Below are 6,000 nucleotides of genomic sequence, written 5' to 3' on the forward strand. Positions count from 1 at the left end.
ACAGGAGGGGTAGGGGAAGTGAACTGGTACGGGAAGGGAAGAGTAGGGGAAAGATAAGGGTAGGGAAAAGGCAGAGGAAGGGGAAATGGAAGGGTAGGAGAAGGGGAAGGGTAGGGGAAGGTGAAAGTGAGGGGAAGGGGATGGGACAGGAAGGGGGAGGGGGAAGGGGAGCAGAACAGAGTAGAGGGGAGAGAACGGGGAGGAGACAAGAGGGTGAGGAGAGGGGCGGGGAGGGGGAAAGGGAGGCAGAAGGGATGGGGAAGCAGAAGGAGATGAGGGAGGTGAGGGGGAAGGCGATGGTGAAGGGAAAAGGGTGGTGGGAAAGGAAATGGGAGGGGAAAGAGAAACGGAAGGGGAGGGGGAAGGGAAAAGGGATTGGGAAAGTGGAAAACGGTGGGTGAAAGGGAAAGGGAGAAGAAGAGGGGAGAGGGTGGGGGGAAGGGGAGAGGGAAAGGAAATGGGAGTGAGAAAGGGGAGCAGGAAGGGAAGCGAAAGGGGAGGTAAAGGGGAAGAGTAGCAGGAAATGGGAGTGGGAAGGGCAAAGAAAAATGAGGGAGGTGGAAGGGAAGCGCAGGAGGGTCAGGGGAAGGGAAGAATGGGGAGAAGGGGATCATGGGGAGGGGAGGGGAAAGGGAGGGAGGGAGGGGAAGGAGGAGGGAAAGGGAACCGGGAAGGGAAGGGAATGGAAGGGGAAGGGGAAGGGGAGAGGAGGTAGGAGAAGGGGAGGGAAAGGGGAGGAGGGAAGAAAAGAGGGAAGGGAAGGGGAGGAGAGGGGAAGGGGAGAGGAGTGGAGTGGGAAGGGGAGGGGGAAGAGGATAGGGAGAAGAAGAAGGGGAGGAGGAGGAGGGGAAAGATGGGAGGGGAAGGGGATGGGGAGGATAGGGAGAGGAAGGGAAGGCTGGGGAGGGGGAAAGGGAAGGGAAAAGGGAAGGGGGAAAGGGAGTGGGCAGGGGAGAGGGAAGGGGAGGGTAAGTGAAGGTTGGGGAAAGGGAAGGTAGGGGAAGGGAAGGGTAAGGAAAGCGCAGGGGTACAGTACCGGACGGGTAGGGGAAGGGAACTGGTAGGGGAAGGGGAAAAGAAGAGTAGGGGAAAGAGAACGGTAGGGAAAGGCAGAGAGGAAGAGTAGGGGAAGGGAAGGGAAAGGGGAAAGGGAAGGGTAGGAGAAGGGGGAGGCAAAGAGAAAAAGAAAGGGGACAGGTGAAGCGGTCAAGAGGAAGGGAAAGGAGAGAGTGAAGGGCAGGGGGAAGAGGGAAGGGTGAAAGGGGAAGAGAGGAGGAGGGGAAACAGCAGGAGGGGAGAGGGAAGGAGGGGGAGGGGAAGAGGAGGCGAAGGTGAGGATGGGGAGTGGGAAGTGGAAGGAGAAAGGGAAGGGGAATGGAGGGTCAGGGGAAGGTAGGGGAAGGGTAGGGGGGAGTAATGGACGAGTATGGGACCAGCACAGGAAGGGTAGGGGAAATGTAGGAGAAGGGAAGTGGTAGAGGAAAGGTAGGGGTAGCTAAAAGGCAGGAGAAGGGGGAAATGAAGGGTCAGGGGAAAGGAAGAGGGAAGTTGAAAGGGGGAAGGGAAAGAAGAAGTTTAGGAGGAAATGTAGGGAAAGGGGAGGGTGAAGGGGAGATGGAAAGAGAAGGAGGGGGAAGAGGAAAGAGAGAAGAGGAAAGGGGAATGGGAAGGGGAAGGAAATGGTAGAATGGAAAAGCGGTACGGGGCAGGGGCGTGGTAAAGGGGATGGAGAGGGGAGAAGAGGGGTAAGAATGAAGGGGGATGGCAAAGAAAAGGGGAAGCAGAAGGGAAAGGGAAAGGTAGAGCAAGAGAAAGGGTAGGGGAAGGCGAAGAGGAAAGGAAAGAGGAGGGTACGGGGAAGGAGGAAGAGGAGGGCAAGGAAAGGGGGAAGGGGAATGGTAGGGAAATAGCAAGTGTAAGGGAAAGAGGAAAGGGGTAAGGGGAGCGGGAGGGTAAAGGGGAGAGGGAGGGGGCGCTGGGAAAGGGGGAGCAGGGAAAGAGGGAAAGAGGGAAAGAGAAAGGGAATGTGGAAGGGCATGGGGGAGGGGAGGGGAAAGGGAGGGGGAGAAGGAGAGAAGGGGAAGGTGAAAAGGGGAGGGAAGAGAAGGGGAAAGGTAGCTGACAGGCAGGGGAAGGGGAAAAGGAAGGGTTGGGGAAGGAGAAGGGTAGGGAAAGGGGAAAGGGAAGGTGTTGGGGAAGGGAAGGGTAAAGGGGAAGGGAAAGGGGGAAATGGAAGGGGGAGGGGAAAGGAAAGGTATCAGGAAGGGGAGTGGGAAGGGAAAGTGGGAAGGGGAAATGAGAGAGAGGGAAGTTGAAAGAGGGAAGAGAAAGAGGAAGGTTAGGAAGTGTAGGGGAAGGGTAGGGGAAGGTGAAGGGACAGGGGGAGGGGAAAGAGGGAAGCAGAAGGGGAAAGAGGAAAGGGGGAATAGGAAGGGGAAAGGGAAGGGTATAGAAAGGGTAGGATGAAGGGGAAATGGAAAAGCGGAACGGGGAAGGGGCAGGGGCGTGGTAAATGGGAGGGAGAGAGAAGAGGGGTAGGAATTAAGGGGGGGTGGGAAAGAAAAGGGGAAGCAGAAGGGAAGGGGAAAGGGGAGAAGATGAAGGGACGGGGAGAAGGAAAATGGGAGAGTGGGAAGTGAAAGGGGAGAAGGGGAAGGGAAAGGGGCAGGGGAAGGCGATGTGGAAGGGTATGGGGAAGGGGGATGAAAAGAGGAAGGGGAAAGGGGAAGAGAAAGGAGAAAGGTGAAGGGGAAAGGAGAAAGAGGATGGGGAAAGGGGGAAGGGTAAGAGAAAGGGGAAAGGTGAAGGGGAAAGGGAAGGGGAGGGAAGAATGAAAGGAACTGGGAGGGGAAAGAGGAACGGAAAGGGGAGGGGAAGGGAAAGGGGAGGTGGGAGGGAAGGGGAAGTGAAGGGTAGAGGAAGGGAAAGGGGAAGGGTAGCAGATGTGTAGGGGAAGGGAAGTGAAGGGTAGGGGAAGGCTAAAGTAGTGGAAGGAAAAAGTTAGGGGAAGGAGATCGGTTGAAGGAGGAAGGGGAAAAAGGAAGGGTAAGGAGTAAGGGGAGGAGGAAGGGGAAGGAGGAAGGGGAGGGATAGGATTGGACAGGGGAAGTGAAAGGTAGGGGAAGTGTATGGGAAGAGATGGGGAAGGGAAGGGGAAGCTAGGAGAAGGGTAGGGGAAGAGAAGAATGGGGGAAGAGTACATGAATGGTAGGGGAAGAAAAGTGGTAGGGGAAGGGAAGGGTAGGAGAAGCGTAGGGGAAGGGGAAGGTAGTGGAAGGGGAATTAAAGGGTAGTGGAAGGGCGAAGGAGGAAAGAGAAAGGGGAAGGGAAGGGGAAGGATGAGGAAAGGTAAAGGAAAGGGGACAGGAAAGGTAAGGGAAGGGGACGGTAGTGGAAAGGGAAGGATTGGGCAAAGGAAGGGGAAGGGTAGGGGAAGGGGAAAGGAAGATTAAGGGACAGGAAGTGTAGGGAAAGGAAAGTGGTAGCGGAAGGGAAGAGTAGGGTAATGGAAGCAGAACATGAAGGGAAAGTATAGAGGGAAGGGTAGGTAAAGAGTAGTGGAAAAGAAGGGGAATTGTAGGGGAAAGGCAGTGGAAGGTGAAGGGGAAAGGGAAGGGTAGGGGAAGTGTAGGGGAAAGGTATCGAAAAATAAATTGAGATGAGGAAAAGAGTAATGAAAAAAAGAAAAGAAAGGAGTGGAGAAAGGAGAAAGATGTTGAAAGTAAAAATGGTTAAAAGGCGCTTGGAGAGGGGAGGGAGAGGTAAGAGGCAGGGAAGTTGATCGGTTGAGAGGGAAAGAGAGAAAGAGAAAGAAAGAAAGAGAACGGAAGGAAAATTAAGGGGACTGGAATTTCAAGTCCGTATCAAGTCAGTATCAAGTCCGTATCAAGTCAATTTCAAGTTAGTTTTCAGTTTGGTTTCAAGTTAAGTTTTTAGTTTGGTTTCAAGTTAGTTTTCAGTTTGGTTTCAAGTTCGGTTTTCAGTTCAACTTTTCGTTTGGTTTATTTACTCACCTTGCCCCCTTAGACCCGCCTCTTCCCCCATCCTTAATGGAGCCTCCAAGCTCGTTCAGCTTCGGCCTGTCATTGTCTCCAGCTCCAGCCGCCAGCAGGGGTCCTCCCCGTCCGTTGCCGCTGAGGGCAATGCTGCAGCTGCCTGGTTACCGGCCTTTTATACCAAGGACACGTCACAACGGAGACTCTTCACCGTGTCATCATACATCACCGCTTATGGGTGATACCATGTGTTTCAGTTTTAACAGGGGGAGCAGGCAAGACACGGGTTTAGACCAATGTCTTGAGAAAATCCAATTATTCACTCATAAAAATGATCCTGCGATGAACCTGAAAGAAGGCCCCGTTCTACCTGACATTCTCCCCATCAGTGGCCTCTCATTTTCTCTGCTGCGGCGGAGTCCCCTCCCCCTCTCTGCACGTACCCTGGACCCCGTGACGTCACACTGGAGGGTGTGTCAGGTCATAAGTGTTCCATTCACAGAATTCTGCTCCTGGTGCTGCTGGGAAGGCACAGACCTCACACGTGAATTTAAAAGTTGGGTTTTCTCAGTCTTCATGCAAATAAATGATATTTTAATCATATGATCCTTTGCGTTCCGTAGCGCTCGTTCGTAGCGCTACTTTTCAAAAGTGCGTAATTTATTTATCTGCAGGACTGACCCCGTGCCTTCGGCAGCGGGCGCTTAGCTCAGTAAATCACATTAAATCTGAGGAGCGCCAGTTGCCACCCCTGGGCTCATTTTCCAGCTCCGGCTCTGACTCTTTGGTGGCGGTGAAGTGGGTAAGGAGTAAAAAATTTGGGTGGTGCGCAGGTCTGCACATCACCTGTGCTTTGATGTTAGGAGGAGCTCAGAAATCATTCCATTTTACACAAGCCCTAGAAACTAAAAAGCCTTTTTCTTGCTGCCCCTCGGCACATTAAAAGCCCAAAACGGCTGGGCCTGTTTAAGCCCCATTGTGTGCATATTCGTTTTTATGCGGGCGAAGAAATAAGTAATCCATACAGATACCCAGAAGGCGACAAACCCAGGCGGGTAGCTCCTAGAGACAAGCGACTAAACACACCAGCTCTGCAAGCAGCGGAGGAAGTCATCCGTACCCCTCCTTCCAGCCTCCATTGTGTGTTAAAGTGGCAGGAGTTTGTAGCGCTGGACGTCATTTATTCTGTTTCTAAACAAACAAGAGAAAGTCCAAACTATCCAAACAGTTGAGTCCATGTATCAGTCTAATACATGAATACACCATAGAAACACCTGAAGCATTTCAATAATTACAAAACAGTGCACTTGGAAAACAGTACCTGGAGCTCCTTGGTCTACGGGAGTTACCCACTCTTGAAGAGTTCCCCAGCCCGCCCAGCTCTGAAGCCCTTGTTAGCTCCCTGGTCTACAGTAGTTCCCCACCCTCTATGAGCCCTCAACCTCCAGTCCGCACCAGCTCTGAAGCTCTTGATAGTTCCCTGGTCTACAGTAGTTCCCTAACCTCAGACGCCCCTCTCCCCCCCCCAGCCCGCACTAGCTCTGAAGGCCTCAGCTCCCTCGTCTTAGGTAGTTCCCCAACCTTTATGAGCCCCACACCCCCACCTCCCGCCCAGCCTGCGCTAACTCTGAAGTCATCAGCTCCCTGGTCTACGGTAGTTCCCCACCCTCCAGAAGTCCCCCAGACGGCAACAGTTCTGATGCCCTCATCTCCCTGGTCTAAGTTCCCCACCCTTTATAAGCCCGCCCCGGCCAGCACTAGCTCTGAAGCCCTCATCTCCATTGTTCTACGGTAGTTCCCCACCCTCCAGATGTTCCCCAGCCTACCAGAGCCGCGCAGTTTTCACTAACGCCCTGGTCTGAAGTAGCTCTGAGCCCTTCCTGAGCTCCCAGTCTTCAGTAGCTCTCCAGCCCAGACAGCTCTTCACACTCAAGTTCACCGCCCCCTTCTAGCTCCCAGACCTGGAGAAGGTCTCGGCCTTTCAGAAGCGCCACAGCCGGTATCA

At 53.7% G+C, this 6,000-nt stretch overlaps 1 long non-coding RNA gene across 1 annotated transcript in view; it reads right to left on the reverse strand.

The window, feature by feature from the left end:
- The window catches only part of LOC138285563 (uncharacterized), a 48,251-nt gene extending 43,850 nt beyond the window's left edge, over positions 1–4,401 (reverse strand). Inside the window, exon 1 of the long non-coding RNA XR_011201612.1 lies at positions 4,014–4,401. This is a non-coding gene — a long non-coding RNA (uncharacterized lncRNA). The remainder of the gene's footprint in view (positions 1–4,013) is intronic.
- Positions 4,402–6,000: the final 1,599 nt, after the last annotated feature.

Source organism: Pleurodeles waltl, chromosome 3_1 (genome assembly GCF_031143425.1).
Source record: "Pleurodeles waltl isolate 20211129_DDA chromosome 3_1, aPleWal1.hap1.20221129, whole genome shotgun sequence".
Lineage (NCBI taxonomy): Eukaryota > Metazoa > Chordata > Amphibia > Caudata > Salamandridae > Pleurodeles > Pleurodeles waltl.